We start from the raw sequence: 17931 nt of genomic DNA, 5'->3' as shown, positions 1-17931 counted from the left end.
TACAGTAATAGTAGGTAACTTTAACAACCCCAATGACATCAATGGATAAATCAAATAGATAGAAAATCAATAAGGAAACATCAGCCTTAAATGACAGATTAGCCCACTTGAACTTAATAAACAGAACATTCCATCTAAAAGAACAGAAAATTCAGTAAAACCTCGGTCTTCATTGACTTCGGTTATTGTCGGTTTTGGTTTTTGTCGATTTTTTCCGTGAAAATGTTGTCTCAGTTTTCATCCGCATGCCCACATGACCTCGCTCCTAATTTTGCGAAAATAAAGGGCAACCCATGCATTCTCCTGCTCAGTGTGGCGTTGTTTCTCGTTGTGTGAGCATCACTTCGTGCTTCTAGCCAAACAATTCCATTTCTTTCCGGTGTTTTTGTGCTTTTTTTTTTCTTTAGATTTATTCATTTTTACTGGAGAGAGAGAGGTAAGGGGGAAAGAGATAGAGAGAACAGGGGAGGAGCAGGAGGCATCAACTGCCATGTGCCTTGACCAGGTAAACCCGGGGTTTCGAACCAGTGACCTCAGCATTCCAGATCCATGCTTTATCCACTGCGCCACCACAGGTCAGGCTATTTTTGTGCTTCTTTTTATTGATTGCGAGTGCTAATACCACAATTACATGTAAGTGATTACTGCGTATACAGTATTCAGTGTAATGTGTTTTTTGGTATGTATTTTGGAATGTCTAGAATGAATTAATTGGATTTACATTGATTCATATGGGAATTATTGCCTCAGTTTTCGTCTGCTTTGGATTTCGCCAATTGTTTTCTGACAGATTATCGAAGTAAACTGAAGTATCACTGTACTTTCTTCTCAAGTTGCATGGGACACTTTCCAAGACAGATCACATTAGGGCACAAAACGTCTCAGTAAATTCAAGAAGGCTGCAAACTGTACAGCATCTTTTCTGACCACAAAGTTACAAAACTAGAAATCAATTACAAGAAAACTGGAAAACCACAACATGTGGAAATTAAACTTAGTACTGAGAAAAACCAAAGCGTCAACAATGAAATCAAGAGAAATAAAATATACCTAGAGGCAAATGAAAACAGATATATCAAAATATATATCAAAATATTAAAATGGACCCTGGCCGGTTGGCTGAGCAGTAGAGCATCGGCCTGGCGCGCGGGGGACCCGGGTTCCCAGCCAGGGCACATAGGAGAAGCGCCCATTTGCTTCTCCACCTCCCCCCTTCCTCTCTGTCACTCTCTTCCCCTCCCGCAGCCAAGGCTCCATTGGAGCAAAGATGGCCCGGGCACTGGGGATGGCTCCTTGGCCTCTGCCCCAAGCGCTATAGTGGCTCTGGTCGCAGCAGAGCGATGCCCCGGAGTGGCAGAGCGTCACCCCTGGTGGGCGTGCCGAGTGGATCCCGGTCAGGCGCATGCGGGAGTCTGACTGTCTCTCCCCGTTTCCAGCTTCAGAAAAATACAAAAAAAAAAAAAAAGAAAAAAAATATTAAAATGCAGCAAAAGCAGTGTAAGAGGGTCAGAAGTTCATGGCAATGCAAGCCTATCTCAAGAAACAAGAAAAATCTCAAACAATCTAACTTTTACACTTATAAAACTGAGAAAAAGAAGAACAAATGAAACCTAAAGTTAGTACAAGGAAGGAAATGATAAAGATCAGAATGGGAATAAATAAAGACTAAAAATATATAAAGGTCATTAAAACTAAGAGCTGGTTCTTTGAAAAGATAAATGAAATTAAAAAACCTTTAGCTAAACAAACCCAGAAAAAAGGAGAGTCCTCAAAATAAATAAAATCAGAAATAAAAGAGAAGTTACAACTAATACCACAGAAATACAAAGGCTCAGAAGAGACTATTATAAACAATTACATGGCAACAAACTGAAAAACCTACAGGAAATAGACAAAATACTAGAAAATATACAATTTTCCAAAACTGAATCATGAAAAAATAGAAAATCTGAACAGACCAATTACTCTGAAGAAGATTAAATCGGTAATCAAAAACCTTCCAAAACAACAAAAGTCCAGTACCAGACTTCACTGGTGAACTCTAACAAACATTCATAGAAGATTTAATACCAATACTTCTCAAACTCTTCCAAACTCATTTTACAAGACTAACATTATCCTGATACCAAAACCCGACAAGGATACCACAAGAAAAGAAAATTACAGGCCAAAAATTTTGATGAGCACAAATACAAAAGTCCTTTAACAAAATATTAGCAAACCAAATTCAATAATACATTGAAAGGATCACAAACCATCATCAAGTGGGGTTTATTCCAAGAACGCAATGATGGTTCACCATCCAATAATCAAACAAACTGATATACTACATTAACAAAATGAAAGATAAAAATCATTTGATCGTCTCAATACATGCAAAAGAATTTTGACAAAATTGAACACCCATTTATGATACCAACTCTCAACAAAGTAAGTATAAAGAGAGCATACCTCAACATAATTAATACCATAAATGACAAACCCACACCTAACAAAAGATTTAACAGTGAAAAGCTGAAACTTTTCTTCTAAGATCAAGAACAAGACAAGAATGCCCACTTTCACTACTTTTATTCAACACAGTACTGAAAGTCCTAATCACAGTAATCAGGTCATAAAAAATAAAAATAAAAGACATCCAAATTAGAAAGAAAGAAGTAAAATTGTCACTAACATAGAAAAGCCTAAAAACTCCACAAAAAACAACAAAAAACTTGCTAATACTAATAAGTGAATTCTGTCATGCTGCAAGACACAAAACCCATATATAGAAATTTGTGGCATTTTTATACACTAATAGCAAACAATAAGAAATCCTTCTCTATGGATTTGGTGTTAGGATACCTTGGAACCTGGAGCTGTTGAGACAAAACTAAGATAGCAAAAAGTGGAGCTAAGGCAGTGGTAGTCAACCTAGTCCCTACCGCCCACTAGTGGGCGTTCCAGCTTTCATGGTGGGCGGTAGCAGAGCAACCAAAGTATAAATAAAAAGATAGATTTAACTATAGTAAGTTGTTTTATAAAGATTTATTCTGCCAAACTTAGCAAAAATAAGTAATTATTATTATATTGATATGTTTTAACTTGCTGTAAATCTGCTTTATAAATTTTATAAAGTAAAGTTACGTCCCTACTTTATAAATCACCATTACTGTGGAACCCGGTGGGCCATTAGAAAATTTTACTACTAACAGAGATACAAAAGTGGGCAGTAGGTATAAAAAGGTTGACTATCCTTAAGCTAAGGGGTGGGCAGCAGGTCGATCTCATTCCAGCAGCACTAAAACCTAGACCTAACCATGATGCCAAGAAATTTCTTTTTGCTTAAGCTATCTTGTGTCAGGTTTGAATTCAGACAGACTTTAGGATGTATTCTCACTGTCATTCACTGGTTGTATGGACTTTAGCAAATCCTTTAATTCTCTTAATCTCAATTATTTCATAGTACCTGCAAAAAGGTATTTTTTTCCTTTTATTTCATCAGTGGTATAAGTTTAACACACCCTTTGGGAAACACTGCACTAAACTCATAATATTCAACACAAAACAGAATGTTTAACATATATGCATATATTCTCTTCAAATTTAAAATACATGACATTTTTTAAAGACCTGGCAACTTTCTTATCGTTAGATAATAAATAACTGGTAACAGGTAGTTCAAGAAGACAACTGGTGAGTATTTTGATTATAGCCCTAATAATTGTAGAAGAAAACTATATATCTATTCAAAACAAAGGTTTAAGTGTTGGTTACATGGCAAAGAATAAAATGTTTTCCAAGTTTTAAAAATCACAAATTAATAAGTCTAGTGTTTTCTCCTTAAAACTCAACATCATAAATCAAAATACTGGCATACTCGCTCTAAAAGAGATCCCCAATTTAAATTCTAAAACTGTGCTTCTTTCTCTTCCACCTTTAACATACTGAAAATAGGTTAAAAGCCTTTTATGAATCTCTAGGCAAATTTTTTTTCATGTTTATCAAAGTGTTTACACAAACAACTATATGACCTCAAACTTTGTATCTATTCTTCACAATATAAACATAACATTATGTGTTCAAATGATTAGATTATTATAAAAGCCATCAATCACTGCTATCAGAAAAGAGAAGCAATGACAGGAGCAGTCCCAATAACCATAATTTATGATTTTCTGGACTATTTTTAGAACTAGCATTCAAAAACCATGAAGTTTAACTGTATTCTAGAAGTTTACATAACAAATATAAGACATTGTGGTTCCAATGATTTCATATAGAAGCTTCAAACATCCTTCTACTTTGCATCAAATGCAGTTATATTACAATGATATTCATGTGGGGATTAACAATGATAATGTGTGATATTCAACCATACCTATTGACTTTACTCTTTACTCCACAGATATTCTTGAGGCATAGCTGTCAGATAATAATCTGGACAAATATTCTGTTTAAACTTTAAAAATTTATGTTTTCTTCATTGCTAATTCTCACAGCACAAACTTTTAGTTTCCAAAAATAATATCTAAGTCATGACTTGAGCCAATTTTTGTAAGAATAATGTTTAAAATAAAGAGGTTGGTTCCTAAATGCAATATTAAGGAAAGATTTTTTGAAGTTCAATATCATAGCACAACTACTTTACAAAATTACAAATTGCAACTATACTGTCATTTTTTATTTATTTATTTATTTACTTACTTATTTACTTATTTAATTCCTTGTGGGAGAGACAGAGAGAGTCAGAAAGAGGAACAGATAGGGACAGACAGACAGGAAGGGAGAGAGATGAGAAACATCAATTCCTCATTGCGGTTCCTTAGTTGTTCATTGATATGTGCCCTGACCGAGGGGGGGGTTAGAGGGGGCTACAGTAGACTGATGACCCCCTGCTTGAGCCAGTGACCTTAGGCTCAAGCTGGTGAGCTTTGCTCAAACCAGATGAGCCCGCGCTCAAGCTGGCGACCTTGAGGTCTCGAACCTGGGTCCTCTGCATCCCAGTCCTACACTCTATCCACTGCGCCACCGCCTGGTCAGGCCATACTGTCATTTTTTAAAAATAGTTAAGTGAAGCCCAGTATGGAATTATCTCAGAATACTATATTGTATAGTATAGATACTTTGTATCTACTTACAAAGTACCAAAGAAGCATTTCTTTTATTATTATTATTTTAAATGTAACTTTTTAAGTGCCCCATATTTAACAGAAGTCATCCTATTTTCCCTGAGCAGCTGTTCATTTGGAAATATTCCTTATTTACTGATATACTATATTCAATGCTAGGGTCACAGTTCTTAAACAGGAACTTGGCAACTTCCAAATTGCATGGTAAATACTCAGCATGTCAATATTTATTCTGTCAGGACTTTGTTTTTCTCTTTTTCATTCTGTCAGGACTTTGATGAGTCTCTTCCACAATAGCAGCCTTTTATTTCTTAGCAGCCACTTCTTTCTGTTCCAATTGAGCAAGTTCTCTTTTTATTTGATAAAATTCTCATTCACTGTTCAGATAAAATTATAAGTAAGCTAAAAGTATCCTCTCAAAGACCAGATTAAGCTCTTTGCTTATTTCAATATTTTGGTCACTTCTGCTGGGTGAGTCAAGTTCAAAGAAACCAGAAACGAATTCAGGAGTGTCTGTCATGCAAGTAATATCTGTTTTTGATTACTTAATCTCAAACCGAATCAACTCCATTGCTGAGATTGAAAGCCACCAAAACATGGTTACATTATTTCCCTTTTTGTTAGTTCAAATGGCAGGCAAATTATAAAAGATTGGTTTACAGACTGCAACAATGATGATAATATTCAATCTGAATTCAACATGTCTATCACAAAAAGTAGTTGAAAAGATAACAAATCGATCATCATCCATTCAACCTTAATAGTAAATTCCCTATCATTGGGAGAAAATCTGCAACATCTCGTAGCCACCCTGTGATTTCCCAATTGCACACAAGCAAAAGTTTAATTTACAGCTATTGACAGTAATGGCATCTACAAAAGCATTATATGTCTCAGGAGCAGTTTGGAATTCTAGCATGGATTTCTTCTTCTGGGCAACAAAAGTCTCAGCAGGGTTTTTCTCCCAAGAGCCCAATTTCATTAACATTAAAAGCTTGCGGACTATAACAACCTTTTGTGTATTGATTTCAGGCAGTGTCTTAGAAAAAATCACAACTCAACTTTCTCATCAGTGGAGCAGTTTCACAAATGGCAAGAGGCAAATTGTCCATAGCTATAAAACACATTAACTACCTCCTACTTCTATAAAAAGAACCATCCTTCTATTATTTTAAAGACAGTCACCTTTATCCTAGTATAGCACAGTATAGCACAGAGAGCACTGATTTTATACTCAGAAGATAAAGCATGAAATCAAAACTCACTGCTTCATAGCTGAGTGACTTTGGTCATGTGAGTGTGTTAAAACATTCACTGACTATCTACGTACCCACAGTCTGATATCCCGAAGATGAACAAGACAAATTCCCAGCTCTCTAGTGAGACAGTGTAAGGCCAGCGGCCGCCACCATGGCCATGCAGATGCAGGTTCACATTGCATTCGGGCAGACGGTAAAAGAACCATGGAGCCAGAAAATGGTAGGCCATTCCTTTATTAAAGTCTCGCACCAGCAGAGAATCAAACAGGTAGGGAAGACCGCTTCCCTTTCTCCATCTCAAGACCCCACCAGTCTCAACACTCCGCAGCCAAACAGGTGGGGTGGCAATCAGAGCTCCCAAGCCCTGACTTGGTCTCCAGTTCCACAACCGGACTCATTCTCTGTACTCACCCTCTGACTCTCCCTCTGTACTCTCTGCACTCTTCAGCCAAAACAGGCTGGGGAAAAAACCCTTTCCAGCAAACAGCAGCAAACAATTGCCTATTGCCCATTGCCCCGGCAGGCTGCCGCCCTGCGGGCAAGCACCCGCAGCACTCCAAAGACTATGCACATGCAGCGCTGCCCCAACACAAGTGAGCAAACCTAAAAAACATTTCTTTATCCAACATTCCACCCCTTTTGCTCGCTTCACCATCTACACCACAGGTACCCCTGTGGGAAACATGAGGTACATTTAATAACAGTACAAGTTATACAATTGCAACAATCACAAAGGTGCCCTTTACAACCTCTCCCTGAGCACTCTGCCCAAGGCATAGTAAACTAGAGGCCCACCTCTAGCCCCCCACTCCTCAGGTAGGTGGGAGGGTCTCTGGGCTGTGTCCATGGACACCTTAAAGAGTCCTTGACGCTTCCCTCCAACTGGATGAGAGCAAGCAGCTTCCTGGTGCAGGAGACCTCCACCAGAGCTGGTCCCCGCCATCAGGGTCTCTCATACTGCCCAAAGGTGGCATGTCCATCCAACAGTAGCCACCGCCCCCCTCTTGTCACAGTCCCAGTCCACGATAGACAGCCCAGCTGTCTGTGCAAATCACCCAAGACAAAGGTCCATTACAGGCAACTAGGTTCACATGGGGCCTCAGGCCTCCCCCCTACCCCCCCTGCCATCATGGCAGTTCTGAAGACGCTGCCCCAAGAAGGAGCATGTGGTAACAGTGACCAGCCTCTCCTTCTCTGCTCCGGAGAGCATGATGCCGTCCACCCCTATGCCCCACAATCACAGCAAGCCTACCAGGGGCTCAGTAGGTACTCTTTGCTGCTGGGTTTTTACCTTCTGCACAACCTCTAGCCAAGCTCTGAGTATGCGGATGGCAGCTTCAGCCTGACCTCCTCATCCTCAGCAGAGGAGCTGGAAACACCTGCTCCCGCTGACTCAGAGCCACTCTGCTGGCACAGCTCCATCTTCAGCTCCTGCGGCTGCCGGCTCTTGGCCTGAAGCTGAACCTGCAGTTGTTCCTGCAACAACAGCCACTGCCAACGTTCAACCTCCAGGGCAAACTGCTACAGACCTGTGGATCAGTCCAGTTCTGGCGCCGCTGGTGCTCAGCAGCTTCAAACCCAGTGGGCCTCCTTTTCCAGCTCTCATTAGATTCAAGCCATTGCTGGTTCTCAGCCTTTAGCCAGCCCTGCAGCTCTTTGTGGAGGTTTTGACCTTGGGGAGCCTCTTGCACAGAGTTCTGTTTCCTCTCCTGGGGCCATAAAAAACAGCCAGCCCATGATCCCCAAAAGGACAGCCATGGGGAACCATACACTGGAGAGCAAAAGACCAGTCCTTACCCCACTCCTCAAGAGTGTCTGCGGCTCCATACCAATCTGACCAAATCCTGCCATCTGGGCCAGATGTAAGACCACTGGCCACCACTGTCGTAGCCGCACAGATGCAGGTTCACATTGGATTTGGGAGGACTATAAAAGAACTGTGGAGCTAGGAAATGGGGGCCATTCTGTAACAGCTGATGAGCAAACAGGCAGAAAAGATTGCTTCCTTTCTACCATCTCAGGACCCCATCAGTCTCAGAATTCCCCAGCCAAACAAGCCAGGTGGAAATCAGGGCTCCCAAGCCCCAACTCAGTCTCCTGTTCCACAACCCAGACTCATTCTCCGGACTCACCCTCCAGACTCTCTCTGCTCTCTCTCTTTTTCTGCACTCTCCAGCAAAACAGGCTGGGGGGGGGGGGGCTTCTCCAGAAAACAGTCCCTCCCCATGTCGGCAGGCTGCTGCCCTGAGGGCAAGCACCAGCAGTGTTCCAGACTGGACACACAGGGCAATGCCCCAATACAAGCCAGAAAACCTAAAAAAATTTGTTTACCCAACAGATACACACAGAGAAGTATTTGACAAGCTTACAAAGTGCAGAGATAGGGCGGGAGATTCTCTGAAAAGTAGCACAAGAGCCAGCCTGACACTTCAGGAAAAGCTTCCTTGAGTTACATCTTTTAAGATATGAATCTTAAAGGGGGAAAATGATTTAGGGGTGAAAGGAAAATGATAAGGAAAGACATTCAAGGCAGAAAAATCTGCATGAGCAAAGGCTTGAAGGTAAGAAATAGTATGATACATAAAAATGATAACAATCAATGTTTCGGATTGATTGTAAATCAAGGATTACAGATTCCAATAGCCAGTCAAGTTCAATTACTCAACCAAAACACATTGTGTACTTCTATGCCTTGGAAAGTATTTTAGAACTTGACATAAGGGAACAAGAAAGATAGAAATTCCTGCCTTTGTGAAATTCATATTTTAATAGATGAACAATTAAAAACACACCTAGTAAATATGTAAAATATGGTGATAAGTGCTATAGTAGGAGAAGATAAAACAGGGTAGAGGAAACTGGGGGTGCAGAGGCCAGTTGGGAGAAGAGAGGAATCAATTGCGAAGTTGCAATTTTAATTAGGAGGTTGAGGTAGGCTTTATTGAGAAGGTGACACTTGAACAAAAACACAAAGAAGTTGAAGAAATTAGTCATGTGGATGTCTGTGAAGAGCATTCAAGTAGATGAAGCAGTCAGCGCAAAGGCTACAAGGTGAAAATGGGCCTAGTGTGTTTAAGAAACAAGGAAGCCAGTACGGCTGGATAGGATGAAAGGGCAGAGAATACAAAGGAATGAAGTCACAGAGGTCATGGGAAATCAGACCATGTAGTCTTGTAGGCCAATGTAAGAATGTTGGCTTTTACCATGAATCAAACAAGAAGACATAAAAGGTTGTTAAGCAAAAAAGCAATGTGATTTTCATTTTTTTTTTTTTTCATTTTTCTGAAGCTGGAAACAGGGAGAGACAGTCAGACAGACTCCCGCAGGCGCCCGACCAGGATCCACCCGGCACGCCCACCAGGGGGCGACGCTCTGCCCACCAGGGGGCGATGCTCTGCCCATCCTGGGCGTCACCATGTTGCGACCAGAGCCACTCTAGCGCCTGAGGCAGAGGCCACAGAGCCATCCCCAGCGCCCGGGCCATCTTTGCTCCAATGGAGCCTTGGCTGCGGGAGGGGAAGAGAGAGACAGAGAGGAAGGCGCAGCGGAGGGGTGGAGAAGCAAATGGGTGCTTCTCCTATGTGCCCTGGCCGGGAATCGAACCCAGGTCCTCCGCACGCTAGGCCGACGCTCTGATTTTCATTTTTAATAAAATGTTTATTTTGGAATAATTCTAAATTCACAGAAAAGTTAGAAAAATAATAGAATTCCTATGAGGTATTTTTCCTCGCCAAGAAAGAAGGAAGGGGCCAGAGCCACAAAGTGTGGAATATAAAAGGCTTTATTGAGTACAGAGCGCATCCCGTCCGACGAGGTTCCCTAACCCCGGGGACACAGAGGCCAGGGGAGTCGCAAGGGCCCATGTGGGAGATATTTAAAGGGTCCCTAGGTTGGTCGAGCTAATATGACGTGGTGAAATCTCACTGGCTGATGGAGGTGTCACTCTTTTCCAAAGGGCTCCTGGGATGTTTCTTTTGGCGCACTTGGTTGTGGGCGGTCCTAGCCAAAGTTCCGGGGCCTTACCTTTCCCCATTATCCACCAACCTTACATTCTGACCTTTTGTGTTAAATAGAATAGGGGCGCCGTTTATTCATCTGACTACTTCCTGCTGATTAGGGGCATCGTGGGGAGGGGAGATTGGAAGGTAGTGGCTTTGAGGGTTGTCAGGAGGAACATCTGTTTGGTTGTGAGTTGAGAAACTTCACGGATGTGGTCCTATAAGGATTTTAAAAAAAAGAGGGGTAATGGGGGGATTTGTAGGGTCCAGCCTTTTGGTGAGCTGGAGATGGGTGGAATCCAGTGGTTCTCACTGCCAGTGGTCCTGTAAAGAGGCAAGCTTGAGGCAAAACTGCATGTCAGGAGTGGTGTAAAAAGGGGAAAGGAAGGGGTTCCATCCATTCCCATAACCAAGACCTGTGAGGGAATTAGAAGTCCAGAGTATGATGGCAAACAGAAAAGGCAGTTCCTGTGTCCACAAGAAATGAGATGGACTTACCCACTAGTTGCAGCATACCCTGGGTTCTCCGAGTTCAGGCCGTGTCCTAGGAGTTTGAGCGATGCACCCACCTGGCTGGCTCATCCTCCCCATTCAGGCGGCTTGTCCTCCACGTAGAGGCACTGAGGAAAAGCCTGTTGCCCAAAGGGACAATCGCTCCGCCAGTGACGGAGCTGTTTGCAGTCAAGGCAGGGCTCAGTGGGCAGCTGTGGGCAGGGGCCCTGCAGGGACCTGTGACCCTGCTTGCCACACTTAAAGCAAGCTGCTGGTGGGATTTCTCTTTGTGGCTTGGACTTGGGTAGGGCACTTTCTGTGCCTTGCCTCTGTTGCTCTGCCAGCCTCAGGGCTGCCACAAGAGCCTGGGTTTGGACTGTTACCTTCTGCTGCATGCAGGCCTGGCAAACAGCCTCGGCCTATTTCTACTAGTTGGGACCACTAAAAACTTTAAATGCCATGTTCACAGGTCCTGGATAGGGGTTTGGGGTTGAGAATAAAAGGAGGGGGGCTCGTGGGGAGCCCAGCACCCAGATCCAGCTGGAAACACTGGAGCCAAAGGCAGGACAGGGCCAGAACTTCCTGCAAGAAAATTGGAGTTGGGCGTTGGGGTCCTGCAAACCGGTATAAGAGCCAATAGTAGGTGGAAAATGGCCTGATGGAGGAGGGACTTAAGAACACAGTGGAGAAGGGAGGGGCCCCTGGCCAGCAGGGGAGGAGAAAGAGAGACTGGTATTTGCAGGTGAATAAAAAACAGGATTTTGCAAAGGGAGGGGGGGGGCTCTCAGCGGGAAGAGACCTGAGTGAAGAGGTCCTCAGAGGGACCAGAGAGAAGTCGTGAGAGAGGGGCACCCCCAGGGGTCAGGCAGAGTTGGGAGTCCATGAAGAAGGAAAGATCAGGAGTGGAGATTTTAGGTGAGGTTTCTCTGGACAGAAAAAGGGCCTGTGTGGTGGAACAGGCAGCACAGAGATTAAGGACGGGCGCGCGAATAATTAGAAGCCGTGAATGTAAGGGATCTCCAACCAGCTCCCAGCTTTTTTGGCAATAAATTGGTGAGGGTGTTAAAACCAAAATTCCCTTCAGGAGGCTAATCCAGGGGGTTCTGTGGCCTGGCCACAGCCGAGAACAGCTTCTTCTTCTTTAGGGAGGGAGATTCCTGTGCCCCCATGGCCACCCTCAGTCCTCAGAGTGGTCAGAATTGAGTATTGGCGTCCCAAAACTCAAGCTCTGGCCACAAACAGATAAGGTAAAGTGGATGTGCTCGGGACGTCTCCGTCTCCACGGGCACACACACACTAGGATGAAAAGATGTCCCTGACGTGGCTACAGTTTCGGACAGGAAGTCTCGGCGGAAAGAACTCAAGGGTGGCTGGAGGCAGGGGACATGGTGCACTTTAGCACCATGTGCTAAAGTGAGTGAAAGGTTGGAGATCCTGGTTCTTTCTCAGAGGGGAAGGGAAAAGGAGTGGTCCTTGTGGACTTCAAACTCCTCCTGGGTTTTCAGAACCAAAATGTAAGGTATTTTTCCCCGCCGAGAAGGAAAGAAGGGACTGGAGCCACAAAGTGTGGAATAACAAAAGGCTTTATTGAGTACAGAGCGCATTCTGCCTGACGAGGTTCCCTGGCCCCGGGGACAGAGGTTAGGGAAGTCACAAGTGGTGACCCGCATAAGAGATATTTAAAGGGTCCCTAGGGGGTCGAGTTAATGTGATGTGGTGAAATCTCACTAGCTGACAGAGGTGTCACTCTTTTCCAAAGGGCTCCTGGGAAGTTTCTTTTGGCATGGTTGGTTGTAGGCGGTCCTAACCAAAATTCCCGGGCCTGACTTTCCCCAGTATCCACCGACCTTACAGTTCCCATATACCCTTCACTCAGTTTCCTCTAATGATAACCCCTTCTATTACCATGGTGCATTTATCAAAACAAAGAAACCACACTGGTGCACTATTAACTGAATGCCAAACTATGTATTAAGATTTTACTAGTTATTTTCACTATCTTTCTTTTATTTCAGGGTTCAATCTAGGATACCACATTGCATATAGAATATTGCGTTTTAATACAATTTTTTACTTACATTTAAAAGTATTACTCTGGCTATTGTATGAGAATCGATTCTAGAGAGGGAAGGATTAAAGAAAGCAGGGAGACCAGATGGAACATTATTACTATAATCCAAGCAAGAAATGATAGTGGCTAATAAAAGACATCCAAACAAGAGAAGATCAGTATACTAACAGTAGAAATAGTAGGAAATGGTCAAATTCTAGGTACATATTATAGAGAGTGTCAATAGGATTTGCTGATGGATTTGATGGAATGTAAGAGTAAGAGAGGAGGATGACTCAAAATATTTGAATTTTAGCAATTGGCTATACTGAAATGGGAAAGAATGGGACAGGATTTGGGGGAAAGAAGTTCAGTTTGTGACATTAAGTTTGAATATCATTAAGTAAACAAGTGGAAACTGAATATGCAGGTCTGTGGTTCAGATAGAGAGGGGACTAGTAGTATGAATTTGGTAGTCTTCAGTGTATAGATGATATTTAACATCACCAAGACTTGATATCAAGAGGAAGTATAGACAGAGGAAAAGAAGAGAACCAAAGATTGAGCCCTGGAGCACTTCAATAATAAGAGGTCAGGAAGAATAGAGGGATACTGAGAAAGAGCAACCAATGAGGTTGAAAAACCAAAAGGGTAGTATCCTGGAAATCAAGGAAAGAAAATACATCATGAAGAAAAAATGATAAATTGTGTCAAAGGGTGCTTATAGGTCAAATATGATAAGGACTGAGAATGATCAATGCCTAGAGATCACTGGTGACACTAACAAAAGCATTCTGGGGAAGCGTGGGAGCAATAACCATTTTGAAATGATCTTAAATGAGAGCAGAATTCGCCACCCCAAAATATGCCTTTTCGGATAATGATTATTTTAAGCTGGTTATTTTTAAGAAACAAAAGATTTAGGGAAAACCTTTAACCTTCTCCCAAGTACTTACAACAATTTAGACAGAGGACCTGCTCCAGGAAAAGAGCCATCATCATAAACAACTATAGTTTAATATACTTGTAATAAAGAGGAACCTAGCAAGGCTCATTTGGTCAAACTCATCTCTGTATCCATTGTTAAAGATAGCCTGGTATACAGTTATTTATCAAACATTTGCTTTTCTGTCTCCATGTGTTTGCCTCCCTCACCTATGTAGTCTCAAAACACTACCCCTTATCCCTTCTTTTTGGCTCAAAATGACATATAAGCCTTAACTGCCCAATTTGTCTTCTGTCCTCATATTCTTATATAACCCCCATATGTACATATGCCAGAAACTTAAGCATTTACTCCTTTTAGAGTCTTATGTTATTAGTCCTGCCAGAAGAATGTTATAGGGTAGGAGGAAAAATTAGTTTTTCCTCTGCAACACATGAAAGAATAGGAAAAAAAATTGGATTTGGAACCTAGAGAACTCCTTAAAGGATTCCTGTTCAGAACAAATAAATGGAATTGGAAGTGGAGAAAGGTTAAGAGAATCGTTTTGTGAGGTAAAAGAAATAACATGCAGGTCAAACAAAACTCTTATGGGTCTTAATCTAAGAGCAATGGGAAAAAGTATAAAAATGAGAGTGGGGAGGAAAAACACTGGAACACAAAGAAGCTCAAACTTAGAGTATAAAAGCAACTTGAGGATCAGAGAAAACAAGTAGATAAGGAAAACTAACATATGTGAATATCAGTGAATGAAAAAAAGGCATATCATATAAAAGAAAAACTTCAGCCCTCAATATTAAATACAAAGTAAAAAAAGTGGGAGGAAGCGATCTAGTAGTAAAAAAGCAATACTAATTTATTTCAAAAACCTTTTATTGATTGTCTAACATGCAAGTCAATCAGCTCTATATCGTTTTCCCTCCCTTAAAGGAATGTTTAATTTAGTGACAGAGAAAGCCAGGCACACAACAATAAGCAATGCCTACTGTGTACTTATTAAATGCCAATTTGTTGGTGAGATGATTTACTTGTATTAACCCATTTTATTCTCATGACGCTGGAGAAGTATATGTGCTCTCTCCACAAAAATATATAAATATGCACTATTTTTACATAAAATTCTAGGGAGCCCATGAAATCAAAGCTGAAAATACTCTGCTAGATGCAGGAAAGGTCATAATCTTTGAATGACAGTCAGATTTTAATTTTAGTAACAAAAGGGTCTAAGAAGATTTAGTAAGAAATGAGAATCCCTAGCAGAGCTGCTAGAAAGACTTTTAAAGTACTGTAGTTAGCAATGCAAGAAATGTAATACTGGCCCTGGCCAGTTGGCTCAGTGGTAGAGTGTCGGCCTGGGTTCAATTCCCGCCAGAGCACACAGGAGAAGCGCCCATTTGCTTTGCTTCTCCACCCCTCCCCCTCTCCTTCCTCTTTCTCTCTCTCTCTCTCTCTCTCTCTCTCTCTTCCCCTCCTGCAGCCAAGGCTCCACTGGAGCAAAGTTTGCCCGGGCACTGAGGATGGCTCTATGGCTTCTGCCTCAGGCGCTAGAATGGCTCTGGTTGCAGCAGAGCCACACCCCAGATGGGCAGAGCATCGCCCCCTGGTGGGCTTGCCGGGTGGATCCCAGTCGGGTGCATGTGGGAGTCTGTCTTACTGCCTCCCAGTTTCCAACTTCAGAAAAATACAAAAAAAAAAAAAAGAAATGTAATACTAAATGAGTTCACTGACAGTGAAAACCAAAAGCAGGGGGATTATGTGCTTGATGACCATGTAGTTTAATTACTAACTCCCCCCGCCCTTACCACAGGTCAAATTTATTTTGTTTGCTGTGTTACATAAAAAAATAAACATCATACATATATGTTCAGCTTCATTTATTGCCACTTGTGTTCCTCAATGGGTTACTTAATCTAGCAAATATTGTGCTTCACTATTTTGAAGCTGAAATCCCTAAGTGCCTGTTGGTCAAATAAGTTTGTATATATGATGTATAGGTTTGCTCACCTGTGGTTTGCATTGGGAGCTGGGCAGCTAGATAGAGTGGTCTGTGAGGTTGCAGGTTGTCCTCCTGCTTGGGAAGGGCCATTGTCTTGCTAATGTTTACTGGAAAAGAGATTCTGTCCCCACCACTGAGAGGTGCAGGAGGATTTCTTTTTCTCTCTTCTCCCTGATTTTTTGCCCTCCATGGGAAGAGCAGGTTTTCTGCTTTTCCCTTGGCTTCTCTTGTGGCTTGCCTGTCTTGGTGAGACACCAATAAACAGAATGGCCCACCATCCTCTTACTCCGCCATTTCATTATTATCTGCCCAAATCCAAAGAGAACCTGCATGTGAATGGCCATAATGGCAGTGTCAGCCCCTGGCCTTACAGTGCTCATGGCCTAAAATTAATTGTTATGCATAAATACAGTAAATCGACTGGAATTTTTAACAACTTCAGTTTCTAATGCTCTTCACAGGTAGCCTGGAGCACAGCTTCACACAGAAATATTACCCTTAAATGTTCATAAAGATCAAGGTGATATTCACATGAAGACAAAAAGTTATAAAGTCTAGACATTATTTACTACCTTAAATGCCACACTTGATGAGTTTGCACAACATAACTTCCATAATTAAGCCAAGTTTGTTTAATCTGAATGGCAAGACTTGTAAGGTACTAAGGGCTCATTTTTTGATAGGAAGAGGATACTGTAAATTTTTTATACACCTCTTGCTCCTCTCTTTCCCATGACCATTACATTTCTCCAAGGAAATTCCATCTTTATTCCTCTGCTGCACTCTCATTTTCCCATTAATAAAGCTCAGTGAATACTTGCTAAAATTGTATAGTTGACCAATTCTGTACAATTCAGTAGATTCAAAGGTAAAGTTCGTTTTAAAAAAAAAAATCTTTGTGTGATAGCAAACAATGCAATCACAGATAACAGAAATCAAATGTTTTAAACACCATGTTGCCCTGAACATTGAAAGCTCTCATAATTTCGCCAAATACAGCATACAAATCAACACTTTATGAGTTTCTTTCCCTTTTTTTTCTCTATCCACCTTCTGAGTTAATAAAGAATTTAAAAAGTAACATTGTGGAGGGGGGAACCCCTCAGCCACCTGAAAAAAACAGTAAACCATACATTTGGAGCCAGAGTTGCCATAATTTTTTGAATCACTTAAGGAGGCAGAAGGATAAATACTAAATAATCCCCCAAACTATCAAACTGAACCATCAACGCGCCTGTTTCTCCATCTAGAATATAAGAAGACAAAAAACGGGGGAAAATAACCTCACTTACTAGGATTATTAAATAATACTACTACTAATTAAAAGACAAATTTGGCATGTGATTTGTGTTGCTGATGGATCACTTCTTTAGAGTACATACTCAACTACCGAATTCAGGGAAGGGCAGTTGCTTTCCATTTATCTCCACAGCAAGTTCTTTCCTGGAAAAGTTTCAGTATCAGATACAACCCACTGACAGTTTACAGAAAGCAGGGGCTTGGGAGAGAGAAAAGGCTAGTGGTAGAGAGATGAACAACACATTCCAGATTCCAGGGTCCTCCTAATCCCAGAACCATTACAGGGCATTTGAAAGGCTCTTTAATCCAAACAATCCCTGAGGTGCCAAGGGAGAAACTGAAAAGGGGTCCCAGTAGGTGCACGCTTGTGAACCGGGCAAACCCAGACGTCCCCGAATTAACAAACCGAAGGCCCAGTAGCTAACAAGTGGAAGAGAAATATCCCCGCACAGCGGAGTTCTAGATGGAAATAACAGGAAACTAAAAATAATAATTAATAATAATTACAACACGAAACAGGAAAAAAAAAAGGTGACTGGACTCCAATTACTGTTACCAAGACAGGTAACCCCCGACTTCCGAAACCTACCTCTCAGTGATCCCACTTCCGGTTTCCTCCAAAAAGGCCCGCTACCACACACAGACATCCCGCAGCCAATGAGAGTGTCCTCTACTTCCGCAGGGGTGCGTGACGTCACTTAATACCGCCTTATTCCGGTTAAGAGGAACCTATTCTGGCGTCTAAATCACGGCTCAGGAGGCGGTGTCCTGGCAGGCCCAACC

At 41.9% G+C, this 17931-nt stretch overlaps 1 protein-coding gene across 2 annotated transcripts in view; it reads right to left on the bottom strand.

Annotated features, from left to right (window-relative positions):
- Positions 1–17812, bottom strand: part of XRCC4 (X-ray repair cross complementing 4) — a 385456-nt gene extending 367644 nt beyond the window's left edge. For both annotated transcript variants that reach the window (XM_066273726.1, XM_066273728.1), the window contains exon 1: positions 17738–17812. The gene's annotated coding sequence lies outside the window, so the exon portion shown is untranslated. The remainder of the gene's footprint in view (positions 1–17737) is intronic.
- Between the last annotated feature and the right edge of the window lie 119 nt (positions 17813–17931).

The sequence above is a fragment of the Saccopteryx bilineata genome, chromosome 4 (assembly GCF_036850765.1).
Source record: "Saccopteryx bilineata isolate mSacBil1 chromosome 4, mSacBil1_pri_phased_curated, whole genome shotgun sequence".
Classification (NCBI taxonomy): domain Eukaryota; kingdom Metazoa; phylum Chordata; class Mammalia; order Chiroptera; family Emballonuridae; genus Saccopteryx; species Saccopteryx bilineata.
This window is presented reverse-complemented; position numbering and strand designations above follow the sequence as displayed.